This window comes from Ambystoma mexicanum, unplaced genomic scaffold (assembly GCF_040938575.1).
Source record: "Ambystoma mexicanum isolate Mex_15411 unplaced genomic scaffold, UKY_AmexF1_1 Mex_scaf89, whole genome shotgun sequence".
Taxonomy (NCBI): domain Eukaryota; kingdom Metazoa; phylum Chordata; class Amphibia; order Caudata; family Ambystomatidae; genus Ambystoma; species Ambystoma mexicanum.
In genome coordinates, this window is record NW_027182509.1 from 483,431 (window position 1) to 495,494 (window position 12,064).

Consider the following 12,064-nt stretch of genomic DNA (forward strand, 5'->3'; position numbering starts at 1 on the left):
CCTGTGGGCTTAGGACAGTCAAAGAAACCCCTGGGCTGCATGCTAAGCCCCTTTTCGGCTTCACTTTCCGAAACCTGCCCCAGCTTGCGATTCGTTTTTTTCTCACTTCTTGCCCCCATCTCCCACCTTGCCTCATGGTCTCCCCTCCTCTGCGCACCTGACAGTTTGCCTGCCCTTCCATTGCCTGTCTCCAGACTTTCCAAGGAGAAAAGGCAAAGCACTAAAGCGGGCCGGGCAACGGGTCAAGTTCCGCTTTCGGCGGCTAGCAGGAAGGTAGCGTGGCCGAGCGGTCTAAGGCGCTGGATTAAGGCTCCAGTCTCTTCGGAGGCGTGGGTTCAAATCCCACCGCTGCCACTTTTCCTGGCCTTGCATTTTAAAGAAGAACGTAACGTTGACCTCTTCCTTCATTAGTGCCACCTCTGTCGCAATGAGCAAGCGGATGGTATGCCACACCCTGCAGGAAAAAGGTTTCGCTTCTGACGTCTTGCTTTTCTGGACATCCAGTCTCAAGTTTCCCATCTGGAACGGCGCTCCCTGCTGCTTTGTGAAGGCTTGCTGCAAGAGCCTTCGAAACCCAGGAGCTCTTGCGTTGAGCTGTGACGCGTCCTGGGAAGACCTCCCGTTGCAGCGGAATGAGCCCCACTTCCAGGGCGTGCTGGTAGCAAATTTCCCACAGCCCACAGGGAGCAAACGATCCCAGGTGTGATGTATCACCAGGAGAGGCTGAGATGAGAGTAAGGGTTCACGCGTGTGCCCGGACCAAGGTTAATGATGGGATTAGAGCTAGGGTTAGATGCAGGGAAAGAGTGAGAGTTATAATTAGGGATAAAGCTAACAGGTGATCATTACTCGTCATGTAACATGATACAAAGGGTCACAAGAGGAACTGATTCAGGGTTACAATTTGGACTTCGCAGACAACAGGAGCACTAAATGGTGCTGAGGGGGACTCAATAAAGCGGACCGGCCGCCTAATGTAAGCAATTGTGCACAAATATTGTACGATGACTAGCGTTGCCGGTGCTTTTTTCTGAAAGAGTCAGTTCCTGGCACCCATTCCCTACTTGACTCAACCTAATCTTCAAGAATATTTGTCAAGAACTAAAAAAAATCCAGAAAAGGTTTAACCTCCCCGTCGGGGTCTCCCGCGTGACAGGCGGGGATACTGACCACTATACTAACGAGGAGACGTGAGGGCATGAGATGAACAGCTGCTGATGTCTGCACAGCATCCAGCGACCACCTAGATGGCCTAGGGGGTCTCATTTTCCCCCGTCAAACGGCTTGCCCGATCTAAGGCTAATTTCTTTCTTTTTATCGGCACCAGGCTTAAAACTCAGTTTAAGGTGATCGTTCCGGGCTATGTTTGACTCCAGAGTTGAACCTGTCATCCCGCCTTTTCTCAGCAAATCAAGCTACCCATCTCAAGTCTCATGAGCTGAGGACGGCAAAGTCCCTGTGGGCTTAGGACAGTCAAAGAAACCCCTGGGCTGCATGCTAAGCCCCTTTTCGGCTTCACTTTCCGAAACCTGCCCCAGCTTGCGATTCGTTTTTTTCTCACTTTTTGCCCCCATCTCCCACCTTGCCTCATGGTCTCCCCTCCTCTGCGCACCTGACAGTTTGCCTGCCCTTCCACTGCCTGTCTCCAGACTTTCCAAGGAGAAAAGGCAAAGCACTAAAGCGGGCCGGGCAACGGGTCAAGTTCCGCTTTCGGCGGCTAGCAGGAAGGTAGCGTGGCCAAGCGGTCTAAGGCGCTGGATTAAGGCTCCAGTCTCTTCGGAGGCGTGGGTTCAAATCCCACCGCTGCCACTTTTCCTGGCCTTGCATTTTAAAGAAGAACGTAACGTTGACCTCTTCCTCATTAGTGCCACCTCTGTCGCAATGAGCAAGCGGATGGTATGCCACACCCTGCAGGAAAAAGGTTTCGCTTCTGACGTCTTGCTTTTCTGGACATCCAGTCTCAAGTTTCCCATCTGGAATGGCGCTCCCTGCTGCTTTGTGAAGGCTTGCTGCAAGAGCCTTCGAAACCCAGGAGCTCTTGCGTTGAGCTGTGACGCGTCCTGGGAAGACCTCCCGTTGCAGCGGAATGAGCCCCACTTCCAGGGCGTGCTGGTAGAAAATTTCCCACAGCCCACAGGGAGCAAACGATCCCAGGTGTGATGTATCACCAGGAGAGGCTGAGATGAGAGTAAGGGTTCACGCGTGTGCCCGGACCAAGGTTAATGATGGGATTAGAGCTAGGGTTAGATGCAGGGAAAGAGTGAGAGTTATAATTAGGGATAAAGCTAACAGGTGATCATTACTCGTCATGTAACATGATACAAAGGGTCAGAAGAGGAACTGATTCAGGGTTACAATTTGGACTTCGCAGACAACAGGAGCACTAAATGGTGCTGAGGGGGACTCAATAAAGCGGACCGGCCGCCTAATGTAAGCAATTGTGCACAAATATTGTACGATGACTAGCGTTGCCGGTGCTTTTTTCTTAAAGAGTCAGTTCCTGGCACCCATTCCCTACTTGACTCAACCTAATCTTCAAGAATATTTGTCAAGAACTAAAAAAAATCCAGAAAAGGTTTAACCTCCCCGTCGGGGAATTGAACCCCGGTACTGACCACTATACTAACGAGGAGACGTGAGGGCACGAAATGAACAGCTGCTGATGTCTGCACAGCATCCAGCGACCACCTAGATGGCCTAGGGGGTCTCATTTTCCCCCGTCAAACGGCTTGCCCGATCTAAGGCTAATTTCTTTCTTTTTATCGGCACCAGGCTTAAAACTCAGTTTAAGGTGATCGTTCCGGGCTATGTTTGACTCCAGAGTTGAACCTGTCATCCCGCCTTTCCTCAGCAAATCAAGCTACCCATCTCAAGTCTCATGAGCTGAGGACGGCAAAGTCCCTGTGGGCGTAGGACAGTCAAAGAAACCCCTGGGCTGCATGCTAAGCCCCTTTTCGGCTTCACTTTCCGAAACCTGCCCCAGCTTGCGATTCGTTTTTTTCTCACTTCTTGCCCCCATCTCCCACCTTGCCTCATGGTCTCCCCTCCTCTGCGCACCTGACAGTTTGCCTGCCCTTCCACTGCCTGTCTCCAGACTTTCCAAGGAGAAAAGGCAAAGCACTAAAGCGGGCCGGGCAACGGGTCAAGTTCCGCTTTCGGCGGCTAGCAGGAAGGTAGCGTGGCCGAGCGGTCTAAGGCGCTGGATTAAGGCTCCAGTCTCTTCGGAGGCGTGGGTTCAAATCCCACTGCTGCCACTTTTCCTGGCCTTGCATTTTAAAGAAGAACGTAACGTTGACCTCTTCCTTCATTAGTGCCACCTCTGTCGCAATGAGCAAGCGGATGGTATGCCACACCCTGCAGGAAAAAGGTTTCGCTTCTGACGTCTTGCTTTTCTGGACATCCAGCCTCAAGTTTCCCATCTGGAACGGCGCTCCCTGCTGCTTTGTGAAGGCTTGCTGCAAGAGCCTTCGAAACCCAGGAGCTCTTGCGTTGAGCTGTGACGCGTCCTGGGAAGACCTCCCGTTGCAGCGGAATGAGCCCCATTTCCAGGGCGTGCTGGTAGCAAATTTCCCACAGCCCACAGGGAGCAAACGATCCCAGGTGTGATGTATCACCAGGAGAGGCTGAGATGAGAGTAAGGGTTCACGCGTGTGCCCGGACCAAGGTTAATGATGGGATTAGAGCTAGGGTTAGATGCAGGGAAAGAGTGAGAGTTATAATTAGGGATAAAGCTAACAGGTGATCATTACTCGTCATGTAACATGATACAAAGGGTCACAAGAGGAACTGATTCAGGGTTACAATTTGGACTTCGCAGACAACAGGAGCACTAAATGGTGCTGAGGGGGACTCAATAAAGCGGACCGGCCGCCTAATGTAAGCAATTGTGCACAAATATTGTACGATGACTAGCGTTGCCGGTGCTTTTTTCTGAAAGAGTCAGTTCCTGGCACCCATTCCCTACTTGACTCAACCTAATCTTCAAGAATATTTGTCAAGAACTAAAAAAAATCCAGAAAAGGTTTAACCTCCCGGTCTCCCGCGTGACAGGCGGGGATACTGACCACTATACTAACGAGGAGACGTGAGGGCATGAAATGAACAGCTGCTGATGTCTGCACAGCATCCAGCGACCACCTAGATGGCCTAGGGGGTCTCATTTTCCCCCGTCAAACGGCTTGCCCGATCTAAGGCTAATTTCTTTCTTTTTATCGGCACCAGGCTTAAAACTCAGTTTAAGGTGATCGTTCCGGGCTATGTTTGACTCCAGAGTTGAACCTGTCATCCCGCCTTTCCTCAGCAAATCAAGCTACCCATCTCAAGTCTCATGAGCTGAGGACGGCAAAGTCCCTGTGGGCTTAGGACAGTCAAAGAAACCCCTGGGCTGCATGCTAAGCCCCTTTTCGGCTTCACTTTCCGAAACCTGCCCCAGCTTGCGATTCTTTTTTTTCTCACTTCTTGCCCCCATCTCCCACCTTGCCTCATGGTCTCCCCTCCTCTGCGCACCTGACAGTTTGCCTGCCCTTCCACTGCCTGTCTCCAGACTTTCCAAGGAGAAAAGGCAAAGCACTAAAGCGGGCCGGGCAACGGGTCAAGTTCCGCTTTCGGCGGCTAGCAGGAAGGTAGCGTGGCCGAGGCTCCAGTCTCTTCGGAGGCGTGGGTTCAAATCCCACCGCTGCCACTTTTCCTGGCCTTGCATTTTAAAGAAGAACGTAACGTTGACCTCTTCCTTCATTAGTGCCACCTCTGTCGCAATGAGCAAGCGGATGGTATGCCACACCCTGCAGGAAAAAGGTTTCGCTTCTGACGTCTTGCTTTTCTGGACATCCAGTCTCAAGTTTCCCATCTGGAACGGCGCTCCCTGCTGCTTTGTGAAGGCTTGCTGCAAGAGCCTTCGAAACCCAGGAGCTCTTGCGTTGAGCTGTGACGCGTCCTGGGAAGACCTCCCGTTGCAGCGGAATGAGCCCCACTTCCAGGGCGTGCTGGTAGCAAATTTCCCACAGCCCACAGGGAGCAAACGATCCCAGGTGTGATGTATCACCAGGAGAGGCTGAGATGAGAGTAAGGGTTCACGCGTGTGCCCGGACCAAGGTTAATGATGGGATTAGAGCTAGGGTTAGATGCAGGGAAAGAGTGAGAGTTATAATTAGGGATAAAGCTAACAGGTGATCATTACTCGTCATGTAACATGATACAAAGGGTCAGAAGAGGAACTGATTCAGGGTTACAATTTGGACTTCGCAGACAACAGGAGCACTAAATGGTGCTGAGGGGGACTCAATAAAGCGGACCGGCCGCCTAATGTAAGCAATTGTGCACAAATATTGTACGATGACTAGCGTTGCCGGTGCTTTTTTCTTAAAGAGTCAGTTCCTGGCACCCATTCCCTACTTGACTCAACCTAATCTTCAAGAATATTTGTCAAGAACTAAAAAAAATCCAGAAAAGGTTTAACCTCCCCGTCGGGTCTCCCGCGTGACAGGCGGGGATACTGACCACTATACTAACGAGGAGACGTGAGGGCACGAAATGAACAGCTGCTGATGTCTGCACAGCATCCAGCGACCACCTAGATGGCCTAGGGGGTCTCATTTTCCCCCGTCAAACGGCTTGCCCGATCTAAGGCTAATTTCTTTCTTTTTATCGGCACCAGGCTTAAAACTCAGTTTAAGGTGATCGTTCCGGGCTATGTTTGACTCCAGAGTTGAACCTGTCATCCCGCCTTTCCTCAGCAAATCAAGCTACCCATCTCAAGTCTCATGAGCTGAGGACGGCAAAGTCCCTGTGGGCTTAGGACAGTCAAAGAAACCCCTGGGCTGCATGCTAAGCCCCTTTTCGGCTTCACTTTCCGAAACCTGCCCCAGCTTGCGATTCGTTTTTTTCTCACTTCTTGCCCCCATCTCCCACCTTGCCTCATGGTCTCCCCTCCTCTGCGCACCTGACAGTTTGCCTGCCCTTCCACTGCCTGTCTCCAGACTTTCCAAGGAGAAAAGGCAAAGCACTAAAGCGGGCCGGGCAACGGGTCAAGTTCCGCTTTCGGCGGCTAGCAGGAAGGTAGCGTGGCCGAGGCTCCAGTCTCTTCGGAGGCGTGGGTTCAAATCCCACCGCTGCCACTTTTCCTGGCCTTGCATTTTAAAGAAGAACGTAACGTTGACCTCTTCCTTCATTAGTGCCACCTCTGTCGCAATGAGCAAGCGGATGGTATGCCACACCCTGCAGGAAAAAGGTTTCGCTTCTGACGTCTTGCTTTTCTGGACATCCAGTCTCAAGTTTCCCATCTGGAACGGCGCTCCCTGCTGCTTTGTGAAGGCTTGCTGCAAGAGCCTTCGAAACCCAGGAGCTCTTGCGTTGAGCTGTGACGCGTCCTGGGAAGACCTCCCGTTGCAGCGGAATGAGCCCCACTTCCAGGGCGTGCTGGTAGCAAATTTCCCACAGCCCACAGGGAGCAAACGATCCCAGGTGTGATGTATCACCAGGAGAGGCTGAGATGAGAGTAAGGGTTCACGCGTGTGCCCGGACCAAGGTTAATGATGGGATTAGAGCTAGGGTTAGATGCAGGGAAAGAGTGAGAGTTATAATTAGGGATAAAGCTAACAGGTGATCATTACTCGTCATGTAACATGATACAAAGGGTCAGAAGAGGAACTGATTCAGGGTTACAATTTGGACTTCGCAGACAACAGGAGCACTAAATGGTGCTGAGGGGGACTCAATAAAGCGGACCGGCCGCCTAATGTAAGCAATTGTGCACAAATATTGTACGATGACTAGCGTTGCCGGTGCTTTTTTCTTAAAGAGTCAGTTCCTGGCACCCATTCCCTACTTGACTCAACCTAATCTTCAAGAATATTTGTCAAGAACTAAAAAAAATCCAGAAAAGGTTTAACCTCCCCGTCGGGGAATTGAACCCCGGTCTCCCCCGTGACAGGCGGGGATACTGACCACTATACTAACAAGGAGACGTGAGGGCACGAAATGAACAGCTGCTGATGTCTGCACAGCATCCAGCGACCACCTAGATGGCCTAGGGGGTCTCATTTTCCCCCGTCAAACGGCTTGCCCGATCTAAGGCTAATTTCTTTCTTTTTATCGGCACCAGGCTTAAAACTCAGTTTAAGGTGATCGTTCCGGGCTATGTTTGACTCCAGAGTTGAACCTGTCATCCCGCCTTTCCTCAGCAAATCAAGCTACCCATCTCAAGTCTCATGAGCTGAGGACGGCAAAGTCCCTGTGGGCTTAGGACAGTCAAAGAAACCCCTGGGCTGCATGCTAAGCCCCTTTTCGGCTTCACTTTCCGAAACCTGCCCCAGCTTGCGATTCGTTTTTTTCTCACTTCTTGCCCCCATCTCCCACCTTGCCTCATGGTCTCCCCTCCTCTGCGCACCTGACAGTTTGCCTGCCCTTCCACTGCCTGTCTCCAGACTTTCCAAGGAGAAAAGGCAAAGCACTAAAGCGGGCCGGGCAACGGGTCAAGTTCCGCTTTCGGCGGCTAGCAGGAAGGTAGCGTGGCCGAGCGGTCTAAGGCGCTGGATTAAGGCTCCAGTCTCTTCGGAGGCGTGGGTTCAAATCCCACCGCTGCCACTTTTCCTGGCCTTGCATTTTAAAGAAGAACGTAACGTTGACCTCTTCCTTCATTAGTGCCACCTCTGTCGCAATGAGCAAGCGGATGGTATGCCACACCCTGCAGGAAAAAGGTTTCGCTTCTGACGTCTTGCTTTTCTGGACATCCAGTCTCAAGTTTCCCATCTGGAACGGCGCTCCCTGCTGCTTTGTGAAGGCTTGCTGCAAGAGCCTTCGAAACCCAGGAGCTCTTGCGTTGAGCTGTGACGCGTCCTGGGAAGACCTCCCGTTGCAGCGGAATGAGCCCCACTTCCAGGGCGTGCTGGTAGCAAATTTCCCACAGCCCACAGGGAGCAAACGATCCCAGGTGTGATGTATCACCAGGAGAGGCTGAGATGAGAGTAAGGGTTCACGCGTGTGCCCGGACCAAGGTTAATGATGGGATTAGAGCTAGGGTTAGATGCAGGGAAAGAGTGAGAGTTATAATTAGGGATAAAGCTAACAGGTGATCATTACTCGTCATGTAACATGATACAAAGGGTCACAAGAGGAACTGATTCAGGGTTACAATTTGGACTTCGCAGACAACAGGAGCACTAAATGGTGCTGAGGGGGACTCAATAAAGCGGACCGGCCGCCTAATGTAAGCAATTGTGCACAAATATTGTACGATGACTAGCGTTGCCGGTGCTTTTTTCTGAAAGAGTCAGTTCCTGGCACCCATTCCCTACTTGACTCAACCTAATCTTCAAGAATATTTGTCAAGAACTAAAAAAAATCCAGAAAAGGTTTAACCTCCCCGTCGGGGTCTCCCGCGTGACAGGCGGGGATACTGACCACTATACTAACGAGGAGACGTGAGGGCATGAAATGAACAGCTGCTGATGTCTGTACAGCATCCAGCGACCACCTAGATGGCCTAGGGGGTCTCATTTTCCCCCGTCAAACGGCTTGCCCGATCTAAGGCTAATTTCTTTCTTTTTATCGGCACCAGGCTTAAAACTCAGTTTAAGGTGATCGTTCCGGGCTATGTTTGACTCCAGAGTTGAACCTGTCATCCCGCCTTTCCTCAGCAAATCAAGCTACCCATCTCAAGTCTCATGAGCTGAGGACGGCAAAGTCCCTGTGGGCTTAGGACAGTCAAAGAAACCCCTGGGCTGCATGCTAAGCCCCTTTTCGGCTTCACTTTCCGAAACCTGCCCCAGCTTGCGATTCGTTTTTTTCTCACTTCTTGCCCCCATCTCCCACCTTGCCTCATGGTCTCCCCTCCTCTGCGCACCTGACAGTTTGCCTGCCCTTCCACTGCCTGTCTCCAGACTTTCCAAGGAGAAAAGGCAAAGCACTAAAGCGGGCCGGGCAACGGGTCAAGTTCCGCTTTCGGCGGCTAGCAGGAAGGTAGCGTGGCCAAGCGGTCTAAGGCGCTGGATTAAGGCTCCAGTCTCTTCGGAGGCGTGGGATCAAATCCCACCGCTGCCACTTTTCCTGGCCTTGCATTTTAAAGAAGAACGTAACGTTGACCTCTTCCTTCATTAGTGCCACCTCTGTCGCAATGAGCAAGCGGATGGTATGCCACACCCTGCAGGAAAAAGGTTTCGCTTCTGACGTCTTGCTTTTCTGGACATCCAGTCTCAAGTTTCCCATCTGGAACGGCGCTCCCTGCTGCTTTGTGAAGGCTTGCTGCAAGAGCCTTCGAAACCCAGGAGCTCTTGCGTTGAGCTGTGACGCGTCCTGGGAAGACCTCCCGTTGCAGCGGAATGAGCCCCACTTCCAGGGCGTGCTGGTAGCAAATTTCCCACAGCCCACAGGGAGCAAACGATCCCAGGTGTGATGTATCACCAGGAGAGGCTGAGATGAGAGTAAGGGTTCACGCGTGTGCCCGGACCAAGGTTAATGATGGGATTAGAGCTAGGGTTAGATGCAGGGAAAGAGTGAGAGTTATAATTAGGGATAAAGCTAACAGGTGATCATTACTCGTCATGTAACATGATACAAAGGGTCAGAAGAGGAACTGATTCAGGGTTACAATTTGGACTTCGCAGACAACAGGAGCACTAAATGGTGCTGAGGGGGACTCAATAAAGCGGACCGGCCGCCTAATGTAAGCAATTGTGCACAAATATTGTACGATGACTAGCGTTGCCGGTGCTTTTTTCTTAAAGAGTCAGTTCCTGGCACCCATTCCCTACTTGACTCAACCTAATCTTCAAGAATATTTGTCAAGAACTAAAAAAAATCCAGAAAAGGTTTAACCTCCCCGTCGCCCCGGTCTCCCGCGTGACAGGCGGGGATACTGACCACTATACTAACGAGGAGACGTGAGGGCACGAAATGAACAGCTGCTGATGTCTGCACAGCATCCAGCGATCACCTAGATGGCCTAGGGGGTCTCATTTTCCCCCGTCAAACGGCTTGCCCGATCTAAGGCTAATTTCTTTCTTTTTATCGGCACCAGGCTTAAAAATCAGTTTAAGGTGATCGTTCCGGGCTATGTTTGACTCCAGAGTTGAACCTGTCATCCCGCCTTTCCTCAGCAAATCAAGCTACCCATCTCAAGTCTCATGAGCTGAGGACGGCAAAGTCCCTGTGGGCTTAGGACAGTCAAAGAAACCCCTGGGCTGCATGCTAAGCCCCTTTTCGGCTTCACTTTCCGAAACCTGCCCCAGCTTGCGATTCGTTTTTTTCTCACTTCTTGCCCCCATCTCCCACCTTGCCTCATGGTCTCCCCTCCTCTGCGCACCTGACAGTTTGCCTGCCCTTCCACTGCCTGTCTCCAGACTTTCCAAGGAGAAAAGGCAAAGCACTAAAGCGGGCCGGGCAACGGGTCAAGTTCCGCTTTCGGCGGCTAGCAGGAAGGTAGCGTGGCCGAGCGGTCTAAGGCGCTGGATTAAGGCTCCAGTCTCTTCGGAGGCGTGGGTTCAAATCCCACCGCTGCCACTTTTCCTGGCCTTGCATTTTAAAGAAGAATGTAACGTTGACCTCTTCCTTCATTAGTGCCACCTCTGTCGCAATGAGCAAGCGGATGGTATGCCACACCCTGCAGGAAAAAGGTTTCGCTTGCCCGATCTAAGGCTAATTTCTTTCTTTTTATCGGCACCAGGCTTAAAACTCAGTTTAAGGTGATCGTTCCGGGCTATGTTTGACTCCAGAGTTGAACCTGTCATCCCGCCTTTCCTCAGCAAATCAAGCTACCCATCTCAAGTCTCATGAGCTGAGGACGGCAAAGTCCCTGTGGGCTTAGGACAGTCAAAGAAACCCCTGGGCTGCATGCTAAGCCCCTTTTCGGCTTCACTTTCCGAAACCTGCCCCAGCTTGCGATTCGTTTTTTTCTCACTTCTTGCCCCCATCTCCCACCTTGCCTCATGGTCTCCCCTCCTCTGCGCACCTGACAGTTTGCCTGCCCTTCCACTGCCTGTCTCCAGACTTTCCAAGGAGAAAAGGCAAAGCACTAAAGCGGGCCGGGCAACGGGTCAAGTTCCGCTTTCGGCGGCTAGCAGGAAGGTAGCGTGGCCAAGCGGTCCAAGGCGCTGGATTAAAGCTCCAGTCTCTTCGGAGGCGTGGGTTCAAATCCCACCGCTGCCACTTTTCCTGGCCTTGCATTTTAAAGAAGAACGTAACGTTGACCTCTTCCTTCATTAGTGCCACCTCTGTCGCAATGAGCAAGCGGATGGTATGCCACACCCTGCAGGAAAAAGGTTTCGCTTCTGACGTCTTGCTTTTCTGGACATCCAGTCTCAAGTTTCCCATCTGGAACGGCGCTCCCTGCTGCTTTGTGAAGGCTTGCTGCAAGAGCCTTCGAAACCCAGGAGCTCTTGCGTTGAGCTGTGACGCGTCCTGGGAAGACCTCCCGTTGCAGCGGAATGAGCCCCACTTCCAGGGCGTGCTGGTAGCAAATTTCCCACAGCCCACAGGGAGCAAACGATCCCAGGTGTGATGTATCACCAGGAGAGGCTGAGATGAGAGTAAGGGTTCACGCGTGTGCCCGGACCAAGGTTAATGATGGGATTAGAGCTAGGGTTAGATGCAGGGAAAGAGTGAGAGTTATAATTAGGGATAAAGCTAACAGGTGATCATTACTCGTCATGTAACATGATACAAAGGGTCAGAAGAGGAACTGATTCAGGGTTACAATTTGGACTTCGCAGACAACAGGAGCACTAAATGGTGCTGAGGGGGACTCAATAAAGCGGACCGGCCGCCTAATGTAAGCAATTGTGCACAAATATTGTACGATGACTAGCGTTGCCGGTGCTTTTTTCTTAAAGAGTCAGTTCCTGGCACCCATTCCCTACTTGACTCAACCTAATCTTCAAGAATATTTGTCAAGAACTAAAAAAAATCCAGAAAAGGTTTAACCTCCCCGTCGCCCCGGTCTCCCGCGTGACAGGCGGGGATACTGACCACTATACTAACGAGGAGACGTGAGGGCACGAAATGAACAGCTGCTGATGTCTGCAGAGCATCCAGCGACCACCTAGATGGCCTAGGGGGTCTCATTTTCCCCCGT

At 51.7% G+C, this 12,064-nt stretch overlaps 4 non-coding genes across 4 annotated transcripts; all 4 read left to right on the top strand.

Moving 5' to 3' along the window:
• The first annotated feature begins 272 nt into the window (after positions 1–272).
• TRNAL-AAG (transfer RNA leucine (anticodon AAG)) lies at positions 273–354 on the top strand. The gene has a single exon. It is a non-coding gene; the product is annotated as a tRNA-Leu (tRNA).
• A 7,145-nt stretch (positions 355–7,499) lies between these two features.
• On the top strand, positions 7,500–7,581 carry TRNAL-AAG (transfer RNA leucine (anticodon AAG)). Its single transcript has one exon. It is a non-coding gene; the product is annotated as a tRNA-Leu (tRNA).
• Positions 7,582–10,412: 2,831 nt separating this feature from the next.
• TRNAL-AAG (transfer RNA leucine (anticodon AAG)) lies at positions 10,413–10,494 on the top strand. Its single transcript has one exon. It is a non-coding gene; the product is annotated as a tRNA-Leu (tRNA).
• A 563-nt stretch (positions 10,495–11,057) lies between these two features.
• On the top strand, positions 11,058–11,139 carry TRNAF-AAA (transfer RNA phenylalanine (anticodon AAA)). Its single transcript has one exon. It is a non-coding gene; the product is annotated as a tRNA-Phe (tRNA).
• The last annotated feature ends 925 nt before the right edge of the window (positions 11,140–12,064 follow it).